The sequence below is a fragment of the Microcaecilia unicolor genome, chromosome 5, assembly GCF_901765095.1.
Source record: "Microcaecilia unicolor chromosome 5, aMicUni1.1, whole genome shotgun sequence".
Taxonomy (NCBI): domain Eukaryota; kingdom Metazoa; phylum Chordata; class Amphibia; order Gymnophiona; family Siphonopidae; genus Microcaecilia; species Microcaecilia unicolor.
The window spans coordinates 151,238,808-151,263,602 of NC_044035.1; the positions used below are offsets into that span (position 1 = coordinate 151,238,808).

Here is a 24,795-nt window from a genome sequence, read left to right on the forward strand (position 1 = left end):
CGGGGCAGCTGCATTTCTGGCCTCCTCTTTGGCTCCATTACTCAGGTGCTCCAGCAAACAGGGTTGAAGAGGTTGCTATTTTTGTGCTCTTCTGGCTGGAGAAAGCTGTGAAAAGTTATCAGCGTCCCCCTCCCGTATTTTATAAGGTGTTTTTTTTTTCACCTTTCACTTTGGGCGTCTCTCACCGTCTCCTATAGAGAACCACACCAGCAACCAGCTCCCACCCGAACTGCTTTCTCCAACCAAGGATCTTACTCTGGCCTCCTTCCAGGTCTTGATCGAGAGGGAGCCGTGTGGATCTGAAGATAACCCCCCCCCCCCCCCCCCAAGAAAGCAACAAGACACACGGAGCTGTAAGAGACCGGATGAGTCCCGGATCGCCTCGTTTTCTGTAAGTGCCGTTTCCAGCCTGAGCAGTGCAGAGAGTGTGTCAAACTCCAGGGATGGGGTGCATGTCTCCCTTGGGATCTTTTGCATTTATTTTGTGGGGGGGGGGGGGGGGGGGGGAAAGGGGGGCCGAGAGTTGATTGATCTGAGATGCTGAAGTTTGTGCAGAGGAAGAAGGCAAGTTCGTCCACAGGGGGAGAGATGTAAAGGCAGGAAGCGTCGTACTGTTTGTTGTGTGCTACAGAAGTAGAGATTAGGCGAGAAAAACAGAAGGGTCCCCGGTGATGTTACTGAATAAATAAAAAAGTTGCCGTTTTCCTCGAGGACATCCTTGTAGGGGGTGGAAAAGAGAGTCTTGGTGCATCGGAGCAGTAGGGTCTTCAACCAGGGGGACATTTTTTTTTGTTCTTTTTCAGCTTTATAGAGTTCAGGGTAATCCTTTCTTCCTCCCCTGCCCACACACCATGCTGCAAACAGGCGAGGGTGTTTGTAAAACCGAAAAGCTAGGGAGCAGTGTGTGCATGTAGAGGGTTATCATTTCTGAGAAAGTGCTCTCAGAAAGATTTATGCATGAGGCATGAGCTCCCCAAGGAAAAGGCGGATTAATGTTTTCCCTGTCTTCAGAGCACAAGTACAGTATGCATATATGTACTCGCTCTCGTTTTGAGTGGAAAGCTTTTTCATGAAGTCACAACACAGATCAATACACGCTCTAATAAGCATTTAAAAAATAATTTTCTTTGAACTATCAGTGTACTCTACGTTGTAACTTAAAAGTGCAATCAAACGATAATTGCAAAGTATTGTAAAAAGCTCAGTTGCTTGCTGACTGGTGACACATTTGACAGTTATCTAAAGTATATATATGCAAGTGCATTTAATGTATACTTATCCAGCTTGTAATGGAAAATGGGTGCCAATATTCTCCTGGCATTGTGCTCAGATGTGGTGTGGTCTGAACAGAGGAGAATGCTCTTAACTTAGAGCCCTGTGGGTGCAAGAGCAGCACTCCATCACATTTCATCTGTTTAAATACTGGGGGTGGGGGGGGGTGTATGCATGGGTGGGTGGGTGGGTGGGGTGGGGTGGGGGGGGGGGTGATATACAAAGAATGGACTAACTGCGGATGTTCAGTACCAAATTCTATAAATAGCGTCAAAAACGCCCTAAGCTGTATTGTAGAAATGGCGCTGAAAATTAGGCTGTTATAAAATACGCTGGGATCGGTGCCTAACTTTAGACATAAGGATTTACACTAAGTAAACCCTGGAGTACCTAGCAGAACCCTAAACACTTTAGACTTTTTCCGTAGGGGAGGTGTTATATCTCCTGTATCATTTTGGTTGCCCTTCCCTGTACCTTTTTTAGTGCTGCTGTATATATGTATTTTTAACTTTTAAAATAAATAATACAGGTCCAACACTAAATTCTCCCCCCCCCTTCCCCTCTCCGCATCGAAGCATGCCTACTGCCCAATACCCTTACAAGAAAAACTACACTGGCTCCCAATCAAAGAACGTATTGCGTTCAAAATCTGCACCCTCGTTCACAAAATCATCAACGCTGAAGCCCCGGGTTACATGACAGACCTCATTGACCTTCCAATCAGAAACACATCAAGATCAACACGAACATACCTAAATCTCCACTACCCAAGCTGCAAAGGACTCAAATACAAATCAACCTACGCATCCAGCTTCTCCTATATAAGCACACAACTATGGAACGCACTACCAAACGCTGTGAAAACAACATATGACCACCTAAACTTCCGGAAACTACTAAAAACTCACCTGTTCAAAAAGGTATATCCGAACGATCTGACTTAAATGCCTCAACACATTAAATGCTGCAACACAACAAAACCAAAGCTCGTACTGGACATAAATTAACTCTTCCTCCTCATGATTCCTAAATCTGTCTGTCACGCATGAACTTTACTCTACCACACCCTCACTCTGTATTTGTTCATACCGATATTGGTGATCGCCTCTACGGTACTATGTAAGCCACATTGAGCCTGCAAATAGGTGGGAAAATGTGGGATACAAGTGTAACAAGTAAAATAAAATAAATCTTCATGTCTAAATTAGGCGCGGATCCTCCTTATTCTATAACAGTGCGCATAAATTGTAGGAACGCCCCTGATCCGCCCATGACCCATAGCTACGCCCCTTTTGGAGCTGTGCATAAAATTTACACGCAGATCCCCATGACTGAAAACATACACGTAAATTTCAATTTATGCCAATTAGTGCCAATAATTGATTATTCAAATAAATGGTCAAAAAACAGAAACATTAGAGGGGACACTTAAGAACTCACAATTTCCCAGCTAATTAATGTAACAATCCATTTTATGACACACAAGAGTTTTCTTCCCTTTTCTTCATCATTTTTTAGTCAAAAAATGTAGAAAATCATTTTCAATTTTTCATATACAAAAGAGGTCATCCAATAAGAAGGCAAACTTGACTTCTTGTTTTCACTGTTAAATTAGCTTTTACTACTACTACTACTTAACATTTCTAAAGCGCTACTAGGGTTACGCAGCGCTGTACAATTTAACATAGAGGGACAGTCCCTGCTCAAAGAGCTTACAATCTAAAAGACAAATGAACAGTCAGTCCGATAGGGGCAGTCAAATTGGGGCAGCTTTTGGCGCTTATCTTTTCTAACATGCTAATTAGCTTGTTATTCAGTTAAACTGTGCATGCAAATTGGGTGTGTGTTCAAATTTGCGTGTGGCATTCATAGACTTTTGGGGTTTATTACTAGGAAAAAAGGCCCATTTCTGAGCGCAATGAAACGGGCACTAGCAAGGTTCTATAATGGTAGGGGCCCCCTCCCTCTGTCCCTCCGAGCTGCTTGCCTGCCTCCGTGTGACAGTCGGATGTTGTTCGTGGTTCGTTCTGTGTGGGGAGGGTTTTTTTTTTGCTGCGCTTCCGTGCCTGTGCCGTTTCCATTTGGGCCCTCGAGTGTCATTGCTTCGCCCTCGACGTCATCACGTTTTGACACGAGGGCGGTGCAGACACTCATGGGCACACCGGATATCTGGGGCGCCTCAACTTCCGTGGAGGCTTCATTAGAACGTTGGGGTTGCCTTTTATATATAGAGATTATTTATTATTAGGATTTATTTACCGCCTTTTTGAAGGAATTCACTCAAGGCGGTGTACAGTAAGAATAGGTCAAACATGAGCAGGAGGCAATTAGAGCAGTAAAAATATTCGAACAACAATACAAGGTATGGTATGATATACTACTTGCAATGACAACACAATATGTATTAGAACATTATAATTGGTAGTGAAGGGTAAGGCAAAGTTGTAACATATAGATGAGTAAGAGAGTTGTAAGAATTAGAAAGTAAGGTGATTGATTTGAAGAAAGTTGCATGTGAGGTCAGAGAGATGGTTAAATATTATCTCAGCTAGGGTAGGAGTGGATAAACATGTCCCTCTGCAGTATGTGCAGCCCGAGTCAATCCTTGTGTGTGTGAGTGAGACTAACAAGTTGGTTTTATTTTTATTTATTTATTTGTTGCATTTGTATCACACATTTTCCAGGCTCAATGTGGCTTATTTCTTCCGTTAAAGGCTTGGTCCAAGCTAAAGCTGGTTAATTTGTGGAGGGGGAGGGGGAGTTGGCACTTACGCAGTTAATTCATGATATTTAGGGGTTAACTGCATAAGGTTACCACATTAATAGGATTATATAAATTGCAGACTTATCTTTATATGGTTCACCTTCTGCAGTGAATTGCTGAATATTGTACTTAACTGCATATGTGATATCCATCATGTATGCCCGGATTTCAATGCCGGACATGGCCCAGCATTGAAAATTTGGGGTTAATTCTGGTTGTGGCCAAAAAAACTGACTACTGCCAGCTGAATATTTACCCCTGTATATATATATCTTTAAAAGTATTATGGTGGCCCAGTTAAGCCACACAAATATGTAGAAACAAGGCTCAGCTAACAAGTTTTGGGTCACTCCATTTTTAGTCGACTAATTGATAAAGATTATCGCCAGGGGCAGAATGACCATATTGGCAACTGGGCAGTGCCCGGGGGTCCAGAGGCTCTGGGGGGGCCTCGTGCCTCTCCCCCCCTGCACACTGCAGCCCTCCAGGCCTACTTTGAAGTGCCCTGGTGGTCTTGTGGCCTCTTCGGGGCAGAAAAGAACCCCACTCTTTCCTACCTCCTGCTGCTGCTTTGTCTGGCACTACCACATCTTCAAAATGGCTGCCGAGACTGCTTAGACCCGCGAGCCTGCTGCAGGAAGTCTTGGCAGCCATTAAGTAGAAGTGGCGGCGGCAGGCAGGAAAGAGTGGGGTTGCTTCCTGCCCCTGAAGAGGCCATTAGATCACCAGGGCTGTTCAAGATAGGCCCAGGGAGCTGTAGTGTGTTGGGGGGGGGGGGGGGGGGGGAGTGTGCTGGAGACAAAGGTGGGGGCAGCGGCGGTGGTGGGGGCTTAATGACCCTTTCTGCCCAGGGGCCCAGATCACTGTCAGTCTGCCCCTGATTATCACCCACAACTGTTTGTTAGGCCTTATTTCTACATACTAAAAAGGTTTAGCTGAGAATCTCTTCTGTCTGGAATCCATTCCCCTCTCCCCACCCCCCCCCCCCCCCCCCCATTTAGGTCCTGACCTATCAGGTCTTCAGAAACTGTGAATGCCCAGGGATGCAGAATATTTGGGGGGAGGAAAATGCTTTGCTGAATGTATGGCCTCACTGTTGCCACATGTCTTTGGCACTGAAATTGTGGGAAGGAAGAAAGCTATCTGTTCTGGCAAAGGAGCACCACATGCCTTGTGTAGAAACTGAGGCATGGGGAATGTTTATGAGAATTGATATGAAGTCTCCAGGGAGTTTTCATTTCTGTTCACTGTTTTTAGAAATAAAGGTCAGTTGGACTAAATGCATTTCTTTGACTAGCTCTTGGGAACTAACATGTGAAAGGAAATGTTTGCTCCTGAGAACTAGTCAAGAAATATATTCATGTAGGCATATCCAGTAGAAGGAGGTGATAGTGCCCCTGTGCAAGTCATGGGTGAGGCCCCAGTTAGAGTTCTGTGTTCAGTTTTGAAGGCTGTATCTTGCCAAGGACATAAAACTGCTAAGAGGAAAGTGACCAAAATGGTTTGGGGCCCAAACCAGAGGATTTATGGGAAGAGACTTGAATACTTGTATATATATATGTATACCCTAGAGGAGAGGAGGGACTTGGGAGATAAGCTACAGACATTTAAGGAAATATATTAATGAACAAACAAATGTTTTCCAAAAACAGGGAGGTTATAAAACTAGAAAACATGAAATGAAACAGCAAGGACAGAAACTTAAAAGCAAAATCAGGAAATGCTTTTCACAGAAAGGGTGATGAATACTTGGAATGCTTTTCCGCAGCAGGTGGTGGGGACAAAAACAGTGACAGAATTCATAAAGGTGTGGGAAAAACATAGAAGATCCCCGTATGGAAAGAGGATGGAATGAAAGTATGGAGCGTTTCCACTCCAGGTAAACCTTAAATGACTCACACTTAAAAAAAAGCATAGCTGGAGGTGTAATCTGTGTGGAACAGCGGGTCCTCCCCTTAAAAACAGAAGAGGGGAGGACCTGCATGGAGCAGTGGGTATAGCCCTAAAATCAAAAAGGGGGGGGGGAGACAGGGACCTGCACGGAGCGGCAAGTATAACCCTAAAAACAAATGGGGGGGGGGGAGCTTGCATGGAGCCGTGGGTATAACCCTAAAAACAAACGAGAGGCCAGCATGAAGCAGTAGGTATAACTCTAAAAACAATGGGGGGTGGGACTATGTTGCCCTCATTTATCATGTTACTGTGTTACATAATAAAGTGTCACTTTATATTGAAATATCATGGTTGGGGTTTCATTTTTAATGTTGGTAGTGGCATTTAAAAATATTCTGCATATTCAGCAAATAGAATAGTGAGCTGCCTTGCTATCTGGATAGCAATGGTATCAAGCCCACTATTCGGATAGCATTCTGGATAACTTTAGGACACCTCTTTTGCCCTAAAGTTTAGTTGGTTGAATATCGCCACTCTCCAGAAAATTCTTCCTCTGCCCATTCTCTGTCTTCCCTACTGCTCTGGCATTAGCCAGATAGTGCTGCAATGATCTAGAATGATATTCAGTGGCTGTCTCAGACACTCCTGTTGAATGCAAACATCTGGATAACAGCAGCCGTTTTAGGAATATTTGCTTCTGAACATTGGGCCTTTTGTTTATTGCCCTTTATTTCTATGCATTCAAGTGGACCAACATAGCGACTACACTATCCCTCAAGTTCTATAAATGGCGCTTAAAATTGCGCATGTAAGTTTGGCCATGTGCCCAATTTGTGAGTGCAATTTAATTGAGTAATGAGCCAATTAGCACCAATAATTGGGCGCTAACAATTATTGGGGTTAACTGGCAAAAATTAGGATTTACATGCTCATCTTACTATGCTCTATTCTATAAAGATGGACACAAAAATATTTTAACGCACATCTGAAAGAAGCTGTGGCCGTGGGAGAGGCATGGACAGCTCAGGGCATTCGCTAAAGATACGCATAGTGTATAGTGGGGGATTCACACCTAATTTACAGGTGAGGATTTATACCATGAGGATTTATACTATGGTTCAGTTGGTATAAATACTCGTGCCCAAAGTTAGACTCGCAGTGTTCATTTTTTTTGGCACCCAAATTTGGACACCATTTACTGAATTTAGTCCTGTGTTGTTATATGAAGTCAACATGACTTTCCCCTTGACTTAAAGCAAAAATGAGAGACAGCAAGCAATTCAGCAATGGATGGACCTGTGTAATTGGTGTTGTCTTGAATTGGGGACACAGTACCATCGTAAACCATGACAAAACTAACATCATTTTTTGAAGTGTTCAAAAAAGTGTTATACCTTGCTCCACCAGGGGCTTACATTTGCTAGTGTCCAGATATTAAAATGTTGAGAGCCAGAACCTGTCTGCATGTCATTTCTTTTCCACCAAAGGTCTTGGCATCTTCCCACTCCCATCCTTTCCCTCTCTTCACTGATTCTTGAGACCAGGAAAGTCCAGGACCTTCTCTGTTTTGCACACAGTTCAATTTTCAAATCATGTTTCATTATACAGTTCATATAGAAACATAGAAACATGACGGCAGATAAAGACCAAATGGACCATCTAGTCTGCCCATCCTCTGTTACTCCTAACTCTTCCTTTTTGTAAGGGATCCCATGTGTTTATCCCATGCTTTCCTTGACTCCACGACCTCCACCGGGAGACCATTCCATGCTTCCAACACCCTTTCCATAAAATAATACTTTCTTTTTTTTTTAATTCTTTATTTATGGTTTTTCATAACTATCAACATTAAACATTTTTGCTTCTGCAAAGTACATAACATTTGGGATGATTGCTTATTACAATGTGTCATCATTTCCACTTTAAGCATCCTTAAGCTTATCCCCCATTTCCCTCCTCCCCTCCCCTCCCCTCTCCCTCCCCCTCCCATTCCCTACCCGCAGTCTTTATCCTCTTGCATGTTCACTGGTGGTTCCGACCAACTGAGATATGCTTCCCAAATCTTGTGGTGTTGGGCCATTCGTCCGTTATTCAAAGCCGTGAGCTTGGACATCAAGTGGATATATTTCAATTTTTCTTGAACCCTTGAGATGTCCGGCAGGCTGGGCTTTTTCCATTCCGCCGCCAGTACCAATTTACCCGCCACAAATACTTGCGTAGCAAACCGATGCACATGTGGCTGGACCGCTGGTGGTTTAAAATGAAGCAAGCAATATTCTGCCTTTTGTTCAAAGTGTGTGGCCGTCACTAGATTTATGTAGTCCACAATAGTCCTCCAATACCTCTGTGCATGTGCACAAGACCACCACACATGATACATATCGCCCTCACATCCACATCCCCTCCAACATTGGGAGGAGCCTGACCCAAACATCTTAACTAAGCGACTTGGGGTTTGGTACCAGCCATATAATATTTTATGCCCATTTTCAATCATGGTGCTAGAGATTGATACTCTAAGTAAGGATTTGATCGCCCTTTTCCATTGTGCTGGTTCAAACATAACACCTATTGCCATCTCCCACTTATGTGTATACCTCTCTACCGGATTTTCTCGGACTATGAGTGCTTTGTAGATTCTAGATATACCTCCCTTATTCCCCCCCCTGGTCATGCCTTTTTCAAGTTGTGTCTCAGTCAGCTCAAGTTCTTCTTTCGCTTTACATTTAATAAAGTTCTGCACTTGATGGTAATGGAAGGCCTGTATGGGGGATAGTCCATGTTCCTGGCATAAGTGTGAATAAGAGGGGACCTCTCCCTCCTCGCACATCTGTCCTAACGCATACAGTCCCATTTCTTCCCAGTCTTTATATACACTGTTTGTAGTTCCTGGGCCAAATTGGGGTGCATATCTGAGATATGTGTGTTTAAAGTATTTGCGTTCGGGGAAAAACTGTTCTCTAACCCTGTCCCATGTCTTCAGTGGCCCCTGTAGCAAAGGGGGGCTTCTCTTGATCAGGTCTCGCAGAGTGTGCCTCGGTAGCCATGGTATAGCTTTCAATGGATATGGTTCTAGCCAGCTTTGTTCTATATCTGTCCATAATTTCCCTGTGTTTTGGGACCAAAGTGCTAGGATTCGTAGGTGTGCTGCCCTATAATAGTCCTGAAAGGATGGAACCCCCATGCCCCCCCTATCTCGGGGTTGGTACATCATTTCCCGCCTTACTCGGGGTGGCCTTTTTTTCCAGATGAATGAGAATATTCTGCCCTGCAGACCCCTGAAAAAGGAGTCCGGTATCTCGATTGGGAGGGCCGTAAATAGGTAGAGCAATTTCGGGAGAATTATCATCTTAATTGCATTCACTCTTCCTACCCAGGATATAGTTAATCCCTCCCACCGTTCCAGTTCCCTAAAAAGTTCCCGCACCTTATTCGGATAATTATACTCAAATATTTCTTCCATTTGGCGTGGTATGTTGACCCCGAGGTATCTAACATACTTGGTTGCCCATCTATATGGATATTGTTTCTTTAGTATATCTAAGGAGGTTTTAGATAGATTTATATCAAGTGCCTCAGACTTCTCGAAATTAATCTTGAAGCCCGATAGCTCTCCATATGTCTGAATTTCATCCTCCAGTACTGGGAACGCAGTCAGGGGATCCTTCAAAAGAAGCAAAATATCGTCTGCAAAAAGCAGTATCTTTGTCTCAATGCCCCCTCCCACTAGACCCCGTATTTGATGATGGGCTCGTATCTTTATTGCCAGTGGCTCCATTACTAGAGCAAATAGTAGGGGCGATAGTGCGCAGCCCTGTCTCGTTCCTCTATGCAGGGGAAAAGGGCTAGTCAGTATACCATTAACCCGCACAGCTGCGCTGGGCGTTTTATATATTAGGTGTATCCATTCCGCAAAACGCCCTCCCACCCCCATCTCTTGTAATACTGCAAATAGGAATGGCCAGCTGACCCGGTCAAAGGCCTTCTCCGCATCTAATGATAATATACAAAGAGGTGATTGAAGCGCACGGGCTCCTTGGATAACCTGTAGGGCCCTCCTAATATTATCAAAGGTTTGTCGGTCTTGCACAAAACCTGCCTGGTCTTCATGGATGAGTTGTGGGAGATATTTCTGCAGCCTAGTGGCCATAATTTTGGAGAATATTTTGTAATCAACTCCCAGTAAGGATATGGGCCTGTAAGAGCTGCATTGTTGTGGGTCTTTGCCTTGTTTGTGGAGAACCGTGATCGTGGCCAGGTTCCATGTCGGTGGGAGGCCTGTGGTTTCGTTCAAGGAGTTAAATACCCGTACCAGTAAGGGGGCCAAATATTTTCCAAACGTTTTATAGAATTTATTTGTGTACCCATCTGGCCCTGGTGCTTTGTGGATGGCGAGCCCCTTGATCGTTTGTTCCACCTCTTCTTGTGTTATGGGTTTCCCTAATATTTGATTTGCTGATTCTGGGAGTCGTGGAAGATCTACATTTGTTAAGTAAGCCCTAATTTCTTCTGTTCCACTGCTCCCCTCGGAGCTATATAAGTGTTGGTAATAGCTGCTAAAGGCCGTATCTAGAAATTCTGGCTCAGTGTGTGTCTTTCCCTCTGCGTCTCTAAGGCCGCTGATCATGTTTCTGCTAGTGTGTTGAGCTAGTTTGTGAGCCAATAGTCTGCTGGGTTTATTCCCAAATTCGAAATATGATTGGCGCACTTTCTGCAGTTTTTCTGCTATATCTGCTAGCTCCAGTTCCTGTATCTGCGTGCGGATGTTATGCGCCTGTCCCCTGAGCTCCTGTTGGTTTTGCTCAATTCCCTCCTGAATTAACTGCTCAGTCTGGGCTAGTAACTGGCGCAGTTCAGTTTCTTTAGCACATCGTTCCTTCCATCTCTTAGATCGCAAAGCTATCAAGTGTCCTCTTATCACCGCTTTCAATCCCTCCCATAGCACTGTTGGGGAGACCTCCTCATTATCATTGAATTGAATATATTCCTGAATTTTCGCTTCTATCTGGGGTATGTTAGATGGGTCTGCTAATAGGGCGTCATCAAGGCGCCATTGCCGTGTCTTCTTACCAGAAACTGGCTCTCTGATTATTAGTGTCACCGGTGAGTGATCCGACCATGTGTGAGGAAGTATAGATTGCGCACCTATTGAGCCCAGTAGGGAAGTATCCCCCAGCCACATGTCTATTCTGGATGATGACTGATGTGATAGAGAATGGCATGTATATGCCCGCTGAACGGGATTGTCTTTTCGCCAATAATCTACAAGCTGCCAGCGTGTTATAAACTCGTGTAGTTTCCTCCTGTCCTGTTTGGCATAGTTTGCCTTACTTGCTGTATTATCTAATAAGGGATTCAGGGTAAGGTTAAAGTCGCCTCCCACCAATAAAGTTCCCTCTACATGTCTGGTGATAGTCTGGTCTACCTTTTGGAGAAACTCCCCCTGATCTGCGTTGGGGCAGTACACATTCACTAGTGTATATGTTCTTTCCCCCAGTGCAACTACTATCAGCAGGTATCTCCCCTCTTTGTCTTTTATAACCTTTTTTATTTCCCATGGCTTACCACTACAGAATGCCACCAGTACCCCCTTGCTTTTTGTGTTGTCTGTATTTGAGGCAAAATGAATGATAGGGTATTTCTTGTTGGTGCATAGATATTCATATCTAGGTTTGAGGTGAGTCTCCTGTATCAATCCTATGTCTACCCCAAGTCACTTTAGTTCCCGAAACAGAAGCTGCCGTTTTCTGGGTATATTCAGCCCTCTGACATTCAGCAACATACATTTAATATCCCCCATTAAGATTGATCACATAGTTTTACGCCCCTCCACCATGTTTTAATTTGGTCAACAACCACTTCCATACCCCTTACTTGCTCCACACTTAGACTGCCTTTGTTCCCTATGATCCCCTTAATAACCTCCCCTCTCCCCCCTCCCATCCTCCCCCCACACAATCTAGGCATCACTTTACAATCTACTCGTGTGCCTACTCAGAGGAAGGAACAGCTGGCGCTTCCTCGGGGCCTCGCCGCAACAGCATTTTTTTTTCAACAAAACTACCTCATGTCCAGCGCTGGGGTGGTAGTCCACATAGTTAACTTCAACTTCAACAACAACTTTAGAGTTATTAATTTTTCCTGGTGTCTGTCCTTTTCCTCCTCAGGTGATCTGCGATGCGGATTGCTGGCGCTGTAGTCTTTTTGGTCCTTTCCCTGCTCTCTGCCATTTCGGCGGGATAGCTCTAGTAGTGAGTTTTCCTCCCGGGCCTGCTTCTCGCCGCTCCTCCAACTCAGCCGTTTCCGGGCAAAGCACCCTGGCTTCTGCGAGTGACCGTATTTGGTGCAGTTTGCCATCTTTATAGAATACCAGGGCAAAAGGATGCCTCCATCTGTACTGTATTTTAAGTTCTCTAAGGTGTCTCGTGAAGGGTCTCAGCTCTCCTCTCCGTCGCAGCGTCGCCGCTGCTAGGTCCTGATATATTTCAATATTGTAAGAGTCCCATTTGAGGTCCTGTGTTTGTCGCGCCAGGTTTAGTATTTGTTCTTTTAGTTTATAGCTTGTGAAACAGGCTATGATATCTTTGGGTTTGTTGCCTCGTGTCGGTCCCAACGCCCGGTGCGCTCTTTCAAGTTGCACTGTCGCATTTTCCTGCGTAGCTCCGCTCTTGGCGAATAGTTCTTGCACAATTTGCTGTATTACTTGCTCGCTATCCTGATATAATGGAGTTTCGGGTACGCCTCGGAACCGCAAATTGCTACGGCGGCCTCGATTCTCTAGGTCCTCTATTTTATCTTGTAGCAGTTGTTGGTCACCCCGCATTTCAACGATTGTCTGATCTAGCGAGCTCAGGGCCTCACTATGGACATCTATTTGTGTCTCCGTTTCTTCCAGCCGTGCTCCCAGCTCCCTGATCTCACCTCGCAGATCCTGGCCCAGCTTTGCCACCTCTGTACGCAGTGCTTTAAGTTCAGCACTGATATTTTGCAGCCATACTTGTAAGCCAGGTTGCTCTTCCTCTGCGGGGTCACCCATCGCCTGCTGATCCGCTTGTAGCCCCTGCATTTTGGGCTGTTCCGTGGTCACTGACTCTCTCCCTTTTCGGACGTCCGCCATTTTGTTTTTCGGCAGTGCCACGGATCCCGCGAACGCGAATCTTGAGAGATCAGCTGTTGTCCGGCAGGAAGTCATAGACTGACGAAGCGCCTTTGCTCAGGTTAGTGTTGTTGTTATTTTTAGTGCCCCAGCGTTGTCTTAAAGCATAGTTTTATTCGTTTCCGCTGCGAGGCCACCGGAGCTTTCAATTCAAGCGTCCATGCTGTTGGTGACGTCACTTCCTCCCCCCATAAAATAATACTTTCTTAGATTCCTCCTAAGCCTGTTCCCTCTTAACTTCATCGTATGCCCCCTCTTTCCAGAGTTTTCCTTCAGTTGAAAAAGGCTCACTTCCTGTACATTAATGCCCTTGAGATATTTAAACGTCTCTATCATATCTTCTCTCTTCAAGAGTATACATGTTGAGGTTCATAAGCCTGTCCCTATACTTTTTGTGTTCAAGACTGCTTACCAATTTTGTACCCACCCTCTGGACCGATCCCATCCTGTTTATATCTTTCCGTTTATATCTGCTATAGTGATTCTAACCTGTAAATGATTAGGGTGTGCCAGGGAGGTGTTTCTGGTTAGGAAAGTCTTGCTGTGAAGCATGAATAGGCATGTCATAAAAAGAATAAAGGAGGGGACTTTCTGAAATTTATACCACTGTCTAGTGTGGTAGAAATTCTTTGCAGGCTTAATGGCTACGTAACTGTCACTCACTGAAACCCAGCGGCTTTATTTCATTGTCATCATTACCATCCGTTACTGGCCATGGAACTGGTGCCAGAAATCCTTAAAGCAGGAAGATTACAGGATGCTATAGAGATGTAATCGATAGACAAGTGATATTATAGAACTAGTAGAGAACTGCAGATGCTGTCTGGGTGATTACAGTGTGTTGGCCTTTTACTACTACTACTATTGATCATTTCTATAGCGCTACAAGACATACTCAGCGCTGGACATCATACACATCTCACCTCGCAGATCCTGGCCCAGCTTTGCCACCTCTGTACGCAGTGCTTTAAGTTCAGCACTGATATTTTGCAGCCATACTTGTAAGCCAGGTTGCTCTTCCTCTGCGGGGTCACCCATCGCCTGCTGATCCGCTTGTAGCCCCTGCATTTTGGGCTGTTCCGTGGTCACTGACTCTCTCCCTTTTCGGACGTCCGCCATTTTGTTTTTCGGCAGTGCCACGGATCCCGCGAACGCGAATCTTGAGAGATCAGCTGTTGTCCGGCAGGAAGTCATAGACTGACGAAGCGCCTTTGCTCAGGTTAGTGTTGTTGTTATTTTTAGTGCCCCAGCGTTGTCTTAAAGCATAGTTTTATTCGTTTCCGCTGCGAGGCCACCGGAGCTTTCAATTCAAGCGTCCATGCTGTTGGTGACGTCACTTCCTCCCCCCATAAAATAATACTTTCTTAGATTCCTCCTAAGCCTGTTCCCTCTTAACTTCATCGTATGCCCCCTCTTTCCAGAGTTTTCCTTCAGTTGAAAAAGGCTCACTTCCTGTACATTAATGCCCTTGAGATATTTAAACGTCTCTATCATATCTTCTCTCTTCAAGAGTATACATGTTGAGGTTCATAAGCCTGTCCCTATACTTTTTGTGTTCAAGACTGCTTACCAATTTTGTACCCACCCTCTGGACCGATCCCATCCTGTTTATATCTTTCCGTTTATATCTGCTATAGTGATTCTAACCTGTAAATGATTAGGGTGTGCCAGGGAGGTGTTTCTGGTTAGGAAAGTCTTGCTGTGAAGCATGAATAGGCATGTCATAAAAAGAATAAAGGAGGGGACTTTCTGAAATTTATACCACTGTCTAGTGTGGTAGAAATTCTTTGCAGGCTTAATGGCTACGTAACTGTCACTCACTGAAACCCAGCGGCTTTATTTCATTGTCATCATTACCATCCGTTACTGGCCATGGAACTGGTGCCAGAAATCCTTAAAGCAGGAAGATTACAGGATGCTATAGAGATGTAATCGATAGACAAGTGACATTATAGAACTAGTAGAGAACTGCAGATGCTGTCTGGGTGATTACAGTGTGTTGGCCTTTTACTACTACTACTATTGATCATTTCTATAGCGCTACAAGACATACTCAGCGCTGGACATCATACACAAAAAGACAGTCCCTGCTCAAAGAGCTTACAATTTAATATCCCAAATGCAAAAAGGCCCTTGCAGATACTCTCTTGTGAGGGGCCCACGCACACACAGAACAGGCAGCACTGGCAACATTTGTGTAATACACATGAACAGCAAGTGTACATTTGTTTTAATGTTATCAGGTGAGGGCTGGCTGTTTGCATGCCGTGTGAGATCATTTAGAGCAGTTCGAACAGGGAGAATGCTGCGGGGAGAGGGATATTGGTGCGTTGTATCAGTTCAGATATCAGATGCATTTCGGCCTGTGCACCATCAGAGCTCTGGTCAGGACAAGCAAAACTTTGAGTCTGATTGAAAGTCACGTATTGTTATTTTTGGACTTAACTGATGCCCTTCTCCAGGCTGCCTCCTTCTATCAAGAGAGGGCTTTGTGCTGTTGATGTATTGACACTTTCTCAGGGTGCTTGATAGAATGACACTGTTTTAGAAGTCAGATTTGTTTAGCTTCACAAGGATGTATGAATAAGGTTTCTAGTTGAGCTGTGAAAACTATTTATATTTTAAATGCCTGTAATTTTGTCCTGACTCTGTGGTGCTTCATTTTGAGGTATCAAATTCCCATAGGGTTTCTTTTTCCTTTCATGCAGCAGTTTCCTCCTGCTCCTTTATATTTCTAGTTTTATCAGAACTAGTTCTGGAATCTGGGATCATGAAGTTTTATTCACAACTACCTGGGGATTATCTCCCCTTGTGTTATATCACCCCTCTTCTAACAAACATGGTCTGGTCATTGTAGCGATACTGCTGTCCTGGCTGGCATCTGCACCAGGGCGCCATCTGAACCCTTCATTCATGGGCCTTCAGTCTTGCCACTAGGTGTCACTAGTAAGCAATAATAATGATCCCTTTCTCTGCAGCATCCCTAGCCCAAGCCAACCTGGGGAGCAGAAAGTCCAGCCTGATAATCAAACCGGGGGACCTTCCACGTGGTAATGCACAGCACTTAGCACCTGAGTCACTGAGCCAGTCCTCAGGATCTTTTCTAACCTGCCAGCCTCGCTTCCTCTCCAGATGTAACTGTACTCCATCTTCTCTTGTAAAACACTCCAGGGGTGCATTTTATTAGAAGGGTGGTATATATAAAACTAAGTTCCTCTTCTTTCTTACTAAAGATTTATCAGTGAGAGCACATCACTGGCCCAGTCAATCTTCATTCCCGTGGCCGTTCTCCTTTCTCTCTTTATGCATTAAATAGCTAGGAGGTATTGAGCTATCAGGCTTTAAATATCTATAGTTTATAATTTTGGATTATGACTGACATTTGTTGATGTAAGTTATTTGGGGCAAGATGTTCATCTTGAAACACTTCAGATGCAGTTGTGCTACAAAGCAAAGTAAATCTCTCTCCTGTTTCTGAAAGGGGAGTGAAAGCCTGTCATTGTTTTCCTGGGTTTGTTCAGGCTGCTTTCTGTCCCACATCTGCAGGGGAGGGGGGTTGGCCCCTGTTATAAAGTTGCTTGTCTGTTGGTCTCTGTCAAAGGTCATAGGTCACCAGAGATCAAAGCCCAAAAAGACAATGAGATATTCTGAGCAGTTTCTAAAATACTTGAAGAATTTATTTTAACCAAAACTCAGAAGCATTTTGTAGAAACAGTGGTAAACATTGGCATGTTTAAGATCCGTCTCTGAAATATCAGCCCTTCAGTTTACAAAAGGAAAGGGGAGTCCTGGGTTCTCCAGTGCTGTATTTATGTCTTTTGAAGCAGCTAGTAGTGATGGAGGGATCATCACCTACTTAAAAAATGTTCTTCCTTTGGTTCTAAGGAGTCTAAGGAGGGTTTAGTGGTATGAAAGTCTGTACAATGTAAGTGAAACTAAGAGCTAAGGCAGAGCTGGGAGTTACCTCACTGGCAGTGATATTCAGACTGCTAACCGGGTAACTGTCTTAAATTTATCCCTTAAATTTATCCAAGTAGTTATCTGGGTACCGCTCAGAATATTGCATTCCTGGATCAGTGCCGGCGACTGCTTTCTAACCAGTTATTCAGCACTGAGATTCTGGCACACACTGGCATAACCCACCCACTTTGGGCTCAGGCCCACCCAAAATCAGTGCTCCATTGGTGTGGCTGGGGCTGGCAAGTATGTACAAGCCAAGCCAGCCAACGACTTCTTCTCTGCAGAAGGAACACTTACACCATGTGCAGTTGGTGGCAGTGTTCCTGAGCCGCTGCCGCCTATCCCCTCGCACATGCTCAGTTTGCATGCATGTGTGGAGGCTGGTTGTGTCAGTGGCTCGGGGACACTGCTACCAGCGCACAGGGTGTATGTGTTTCTTCTGCCAGGAGAAGGTCTTCTGCTGGCAAGGCTTGTGGATCCCTACCAGTGCTGGTATTTCTTTTGGTATGAAGGGGGAGGTGAGAGGGATGAGTAGGTCAGGGGAAGTGATTAATTTTCTGGCCACTCTCTTTGGCCACCTGTCTGGCTACGCCACTGCTGGTACAGCCTGGTGCTTAATATTTCTATATAAGAAACCCACAGCAGCTGGCATCTAAAGAAACACTGACCACTGATTATCGGGCTGATTATTACCCTGTTAATATCCATAGTTCCAGATTTCAGAGGCCACCACATCTTTTACACTTCCTTATTTCTGGAATGGAAGGCATTGCATAGTACAGAGAGGCCCACCTTCACGGGGTGAGCAGCCTGATATGTTTGTAACACCCACTGCTGTTCCTGCTATCACCTCCATCGCCAGCAGTAAGCTCAAGTGATAGTTGGCAGACTACTTGCTGACATAATGTGGCAGATAAACTGTTTGGTCCAAGTGTTTCCAAGTATAGATTCAAAGCCAGTGACCAGAGCTGGGAGACTCTTTTCTTCCACCTACGGAATTGCTAGAGGGAGGAAAAGAGGAAGAACAGAACGGGCAAAACGCTAGCAAAATGGATGGCGCTAAGCGCGATTCTTTAACGGCATCCGCGCGGCCAGATTCTGTTATAGAATACTAGCTTAAGTTTGCATTTTCGCATGCCTAAATGTTGGCACCCATGCACGTAATTTGTATTATTCTATAAGCTTCGCAGGTAAGTGTTTGACCTGCCCATGCCCTGCCCACATGCACGCCCCCTTGTAGTTCCATACCTTATAGAACAGAGCCTAAGGGCGCTGTTTACTAAGCCGCGCTGTAGGCGCACTAACTTTTTAGCGCACGCTAAAAGTTAGCGTGCACTAACGCTAGAGACACTGATATATTCCTATGGGTATCTCCAGCATTAGCGCACGCTAAAAAGTTAGCACGCCTACAGCACGGCTTAGTAAACAGGGCCCTGCATGTAACTGCAGATATAGGTGTCATGCAGTGCAAGCTGCATCCATCGTGTCTTGTGTGATAACTTTTAGATTTGTTGGGAGGAGTGTCTGTAACTGTAAGTTATTTATACAGCCCTACCAGATGTTACGGAAACACTAGACAGTCCCTGCTTCATGGAGCTCACAGTCGGTCTGTGGCAAGACAGAAAAGCGAAAAGACCGGGTGAACCATAGACAGCTATTGTGTGGTACTGCATAAGTTGCCGGCTTTGCATCCAGATTCTTTTATTGATCGTCAGTGTTTTATGGCGTTTGTCCAAAGAATGCTGTTTATTCTGGTTCTGGGAAAGGGGAAGGAAGGCTGTGGGATGTTCTTTTTTTGTAGTGTCAAATTGACCTTTTGCCCTTGCAATAGCAGCTGGATAGGAAAAGCCTTGCAAGGACCCTTTCAATTTGATCCATCCTTGTACCAGCTAAGAATGAAACATATAGATTTATGTGGGCCATTCTGTAAGAGATAAATAGGGGATTGAATTACATAAGCTGCATTTGAGGAGTTTACATTGCCTTGTAAGTCTTCACACACTTGTACATTTTTCAAATTCTGCTGTCTCAAAATTACAATTCAAAATGCATTACAACAGAAGTGTATTTCACTCAGCTTCATAGCACACACCTCACTTCCAACATGAAATAACCATAATTGAAATATTTAAAAAGTTAATAAAGGATAAAAAAACCAAAATGTTATAATTGGATAAGTTAGGAATGGCAAATTATAGCTTGAGGGCCAAAACTAGCTTACTGGGTTGTGGATTTTGGCCTCACTCCTCATAATTGCATGTGATCCAGCCCATTGTGACACTTGTTTCCCAGCTGCCCTGGAGACATCATTAGTGAATGCCTGAACTGTCCACTTTGAAATGCTGAGCCACATGTGTCAATAAGTAGACGTATGGGGCCTGTGGTGATGACATTGCTAGGTCAGCTGGGATAAAGTATCACCCCTGTGAGGCCAAAAGAGGAACCTGATATCATGCAGGGGAAGACAGGGAGACTAGCTGGAGGGAGAATGCTGGGGTCTGACTGGGAGTTTAATGAGGTCTGGGAGTCCACAGACCCCACACTTCCCATGAGGACCCTAACCCATTTATGACTCTGAGTGTGACCCTTGGGCCGAAGGTTTGCCCACTTCTGCTATAAGTCTCCAGGTACCATGAACACTGTCTGTGAAATCGTATGCTAGAAGTAGGCAAGCCTTTGGCCCAAGATCCATATTGGGAGCTATGACTCGAATAGGGACCTGGGGGGAGGCAAAGAAAAATGAGCTTCTCTTCCAAAAACTGCCTTAACAAAGTCCATAATAAATTAAATAGAGTCCACTTGTATCCAACCACAGTAGTTGAGCTAACTTGAATAATCTTGGAAGAAAAATTAAGCTATTTTCTGTTGTATGAAGGCACGTCCATTTTTGGCCAGAAAAAAAGGCCTTTTTTACAGGTGCGCTGAAAAGTGGATCTGCGCATGTCCAAAGCATGCACCTACACTAGCGCAGGTCATTTTTCGGTGTGCCTTTGTAAAAGGACTCCTAGGTGTCTTATGTAAACCTGTAGCCTTTTCCCCGCCTCACTTAAATTTCAGGCCTGTAAGCTGCCTCCTAGGCAAATCCCTCTCTTCCTCTCAGAGCCATCTTGTAAAAATACACAATTGACTTCATACTTTCAAATATTGTTTATTAAACTTTGTTTTGTGTGTACAGATGATGTGTGTGTGTGTGTGTATTCTTGCTCATTTCTTTCTTTGATGGTGTGAATGTGCTTTACTATTATATATGGAGTTCTTTTCCTTTATATTTTAATTTTTGATTGTACACCTCTGTGATTTTATGTAAATTTTAGAGGTATATCAAGCTTAATAAACTATAAACTATGTATATCTGTAGATCTTTCTATCTATAAAATTCTTTGACTGCTGTCAGGATCTACTGTTTTGCTTTGACTACAGCTGCCCTAGGCATGTGCCTAGTCTGCCTAATGGTTAAGCCAGCTGTGATGATGAGATCATAGGCATGTTGTTGAATAGACTGACCTGCTGCCAAATGCTCTCAAATGCAGCCCTCCTTTATAATCTCAGTCCATCTCACTGGCAAACCACGGTTCTCTAAGAAAGGATGCCATGTCAATAATTTACGCTCTAACTTACCATTATAACTATTACAATCCAGTCCAGCAGGCTCATCATTGTTTTATAGCAGTTGCATCATTAAAAGGTCCATTTTACATAGACTATTGAACTCGGAAGTCTGACATCTGGGTTGAGATGTGCTCAGTGCCAGTCATATTTTACAAAAGGCTCGTCTGAACACAGAGAAATACCTATAAGGACACGCAACGGTGCACTTGTGTCTGCCAGCAAGCAGGAGCAGATGTTTTACAAATACACACATGGAAAAAATGAGCGGCACAAAGCTGGCCGCTTCCACTTATAACAGGAGATTTTTCAATTTCCATGTGAAAGTGGTGCTGCTTCCATGGAAAGCTGTCCTCTTTTACAAAACCTAGGTGTCCTTTTACTAAGCTGCGGTAAGCAGCTTAAAATGCTCAGGCGTCCCGCAGTAATTTGGACATCGGTGAGTGCTACCCACTCTGGGGGCGGATAATAGGCATGTTCTGTGCTAATCGGCTAGCGTAGCTATATTGCTGCATGCTAACCAATTTGCGCATGAGCCCTTACTGCCTACATAATGGATGGGGGTAGGGGCTCACGCACCAATGGGAAAATTAGCATGAGGCCATTAATAAGGAAAATCAGCCATTTTTCCCCTGCGGAAAAATGGTCTTAGTGCACAGGAAAGACCCACAGTTTGGTAAAAAGGCCTCTTAATGTGTAAGTGCAACCAATTAAGTAGTGAGGCTGCAATTCTTCTTTTTCTTCATTTGGAGGTAGAAATAAAGAAGAGGGGAGTATGGTGAATGACGACTCCTTGTGTGACACCTGGGCTAAAATGAGCACTTTTTAGAATGCTGTGTGTGCCTTTGAGCTGCTGTAAAGGCTGATAGGGAGTTCGTTTTCCATGTGTGCCTTTGTAAAATGAGAAAATAGACACGTAGATTTTTGTCCTGCCCAAGGCATGCCCAAACTATGCCCTCATCGTGCCTCATGAAATCATCATTTACATGTGTGCATTTTGCCTCTGTAGATGCTTTTTTGAAACCTGGAGGTGCTTCTGAAGTAACCCCCTAAGCTGCACATCTGGAGAGGTCCCCGGAGACAGATTCATGTCTTTAATGCACGGCAACAGGCAAAGTACCACGCAACCCCTTAACATGTTTATGCAGTAGCCTGTTAACAGGCGCTAACCGCCAAATTGCATGTGCAACTTAACTGAATAATGAGCTAATCAGTGTGGATAATTGGACACTAACAAGCAGTGATTGGCACTAATTGGCAGTAATTGGAATTTACATGTGCATCTTTGTTGGCGTATGCTATAAAGAGGAGCGCACAAGTTCTAATGTATGGATCTGAAAAGGGGTGGTGGCCATGGAAGAAAAATGGACAGGGCGGGGCGTTCCTAAAAATTATGTGTGCTGTTATAGAATTTGGGGGATCCTTGTGTAAGTTGGGCATGGGCATTCACACCGGGTTTTCATTGGCGTATTCTGGTGTGCTGTGAGTCTACATCCTCTTTGGATGACAGGCACTGTGTAAACCCAAAGAATGAACATCATTCCATGCATTTGGCTACATGGGAGTTGAGAAGTTTGTTGCCTAGAACCTTGAGCCCCCAGTGAGAGGAGCAGAAGGGAAGGTTCATTTCTCTAATTCAACATGACTGCGGGTGTCGTCGCTTGATCGGCCAAGATCTGCACGAGATCACATAAAGTTTGCTAGTTCCTGCTGCACTAGATGTGGGGCTATTCTCCTTGCAACTTTATCAAAGTACAGGAGCCACTATGGTCCCTTTTTGTTTTTCTTTACATTTTTGATGCCTCCTAGGAAGAGAAACAAATCTGGAAGTATTTCTACAGGCCGAAAGAAGGATTAAGTCCACCCTAAGTCAAAGTTTCAAAGGATGGGAGGGAAGAGATTTTCCCCCTCATTCTGTAACTTTATTGTGCTGCAATATAAGTAACATTCTGTGTCATAATAAATACTTCTATTTGAGTGTTTTGTTTTTTGTCTGTTGCTTGTGTTCAGATTGATCTTGTACACCGCCTTGGGTGAAGTCTTTCAAAAATGTGGTAAATAGATCCTAATTAAGGGCTCCTTTTACTAAGGTGAGCTAACAGATTTAGCGCGCACTAAAGGGTCCTTTTACGAAGCTGCAGCAAAAGGGGGCTTGTGCTGGCATCGGTGCATATTTTTGACGCACGCCAAGGTCCCCTTTAACCTCAGTGGGTAAAAAGGAGGTCTTTCTTTTTTAAAAGAAATGGCCGGGTGGCAAGTGAAGGACTTGCCACACGGCCATTTCAGGGGGGGGGAGCACTTACCACCACCCATTGAGGTGGCGGTCAGGGCTCCCATGCTAACCAAGCAGTAACCGGGCAGTGCACACTGGCGCTACAAAATATTTTTGTAGTGCCAGAAATTTCACGCGCTGGGGGTGGGAACTACTGTCGGGTTGCTGCAGTAGCCCACTGGTACTTCCATTTTATCAAGTGAGAAGCCCACATTGGGCTTACCACTGCTTTGTAAAAGGACCCCTAAATGATAAGACGCTCAGAGAAATATAATGGGCTTCTTATCATTTAGCACACACTAATCATTAGCGTGTGCTAAATCCATTAGTGCACCCTAGTAAAAGCCCTAATATAAATAAATAACTCTGTGTCTAATGGTAAGCGTCAAGCGTGCACATAAATTGTAAAACACTAGCACTTGGCTTGTGTCAGAGGTGCTAGTAATTGGCAGTTGTGTGTGTAAGTGCTAGGCACTATTTTATAATATTTGTGTCAAAGCCCCCTAGGGCCAGATTCAGTAAACAGCACCCAAAGTTAGGTGCCGTTAAGATCTGCGCCAAACGCCAGTTTTATAAAGGTTGTTTAGCACTTAGAGTGGATTACCACTCCCAACTTTGCCTGCTGAAACCTAGTATAAATCCTTGCACCCAGCTGATGGCAGTTAGGTGTGGAAATTCTATAATATGGTGCCTAATTTCTGGGAACGCCCCTGCCCCTTCCATGGCCACACCCCTTTTTGAGTGTGCACTTTGAAATTTAGATGTGGATGTTACAGAATAGCGCCTAGGTCAAACGTGTGCACAAATTCAAATTACAAATCCAAATTGATGCTAATTAACTCCAGTTACTAATTGTTCACACCTCATTAACTCATTACTTTCTGCCCGAATCTGCCCTGCTTACCCAACTTCTGGGTGACCTGATATTCTTTTCCTACACTGCTGGTGTGGGCCTGGAAGACACAGTTGCCCATAATGTGCTGACCCCTCTCTCTGTCGTTTCAAATATTGTAGTTCATACCCTAATATCCTTTCTAATCTGTGTTTTCATATCTGTCTTATTCTATCCCAAGGTGTGGGGGGGGGGGGCATATTTTGGCCCGCCTCCCTGCTGCCTCCCTCCCGCCGACACCTCTGCCCCCCCCCCACCGCCTCTGCCTCTCCGCCACTGCCACCGCTTCTGCCTCTCTGCCACTGCTGGAAGGTACCGCCTCTGCCTCCCCGCCGCTGGAAGGTACCTTGGCTGGCAGGGGTCCCCAACCCCCGCCAGCTAAAGCGTTTGCCCCGCGCTGGACTTACATTGCTGGCGCCCTGTCCTGCTTTCAGTGCTGTGCATGCTCATTTTAATGAAACTGGGCATGCGCGAGCCTTCGCAGTTTCATTAAAATGAGCGTGCACGGCGCTTAAAAACAGGACAGGGCGCCAGCAATGTAAGACCAGCGCGGGACAGAAGCCTTAGCTGGTGAGGGTTGGGGACCACACCTGCCAAACCGTGGGCCCCGGAGCCAGTTTGAGGGGCCCAGGCCCCATGTGGCCCCCTGTAGCTAAGCAACTGGTTGAGTGGCTTGCCCCAAATCACAGAACCACATTCGTATTTGTGCTAGTTCTCAGCTTGCTGCTTTTTACCATGAGGCTAGTCCACTGGTTCCCAACCTGTCCTGGGGAACCCTCAGCCAGTCAGGTTTTCAGGATCTCCACAATGAACATTCTTGAGAGAGATTTCCATTCACTTCCTCCACTTCATGCAAATCTCTCTCATGCATATTCATTGTGGCGATCCTGAAAACCTGACTGGCTGGGGTTTCGTCCTCCAGGACAGAATTGGGAACCACTGAGCTAATCCTTCTTTTTTTTTTTTTTTCTATGAGGAGG

The 24,795-nt window shown here is 44.7% G+C and overlaps 1 protein-coding gene across 1 annotated transcript in view; it reads left to right on the forward strand.

The window, feature by feature from the left end:
- Window positions 1-350: 350 nt before the first annotated feature.
- The window catches only part of CHST3 (carbohydrate sulfotransferase 3), a 161,728-nt gene continuing 137,283 nt past the window's right edge, over window positions 351-24,795 (forward strand). The window contains exon 1 of the mRNA XM_030203421.1: window positions 351-391. The gene's annotated coding sequence lies outside the window, so the exon portion shown is untranslated. The remainder of the gene's footprint in view (window positions 392-24,795) is intronic.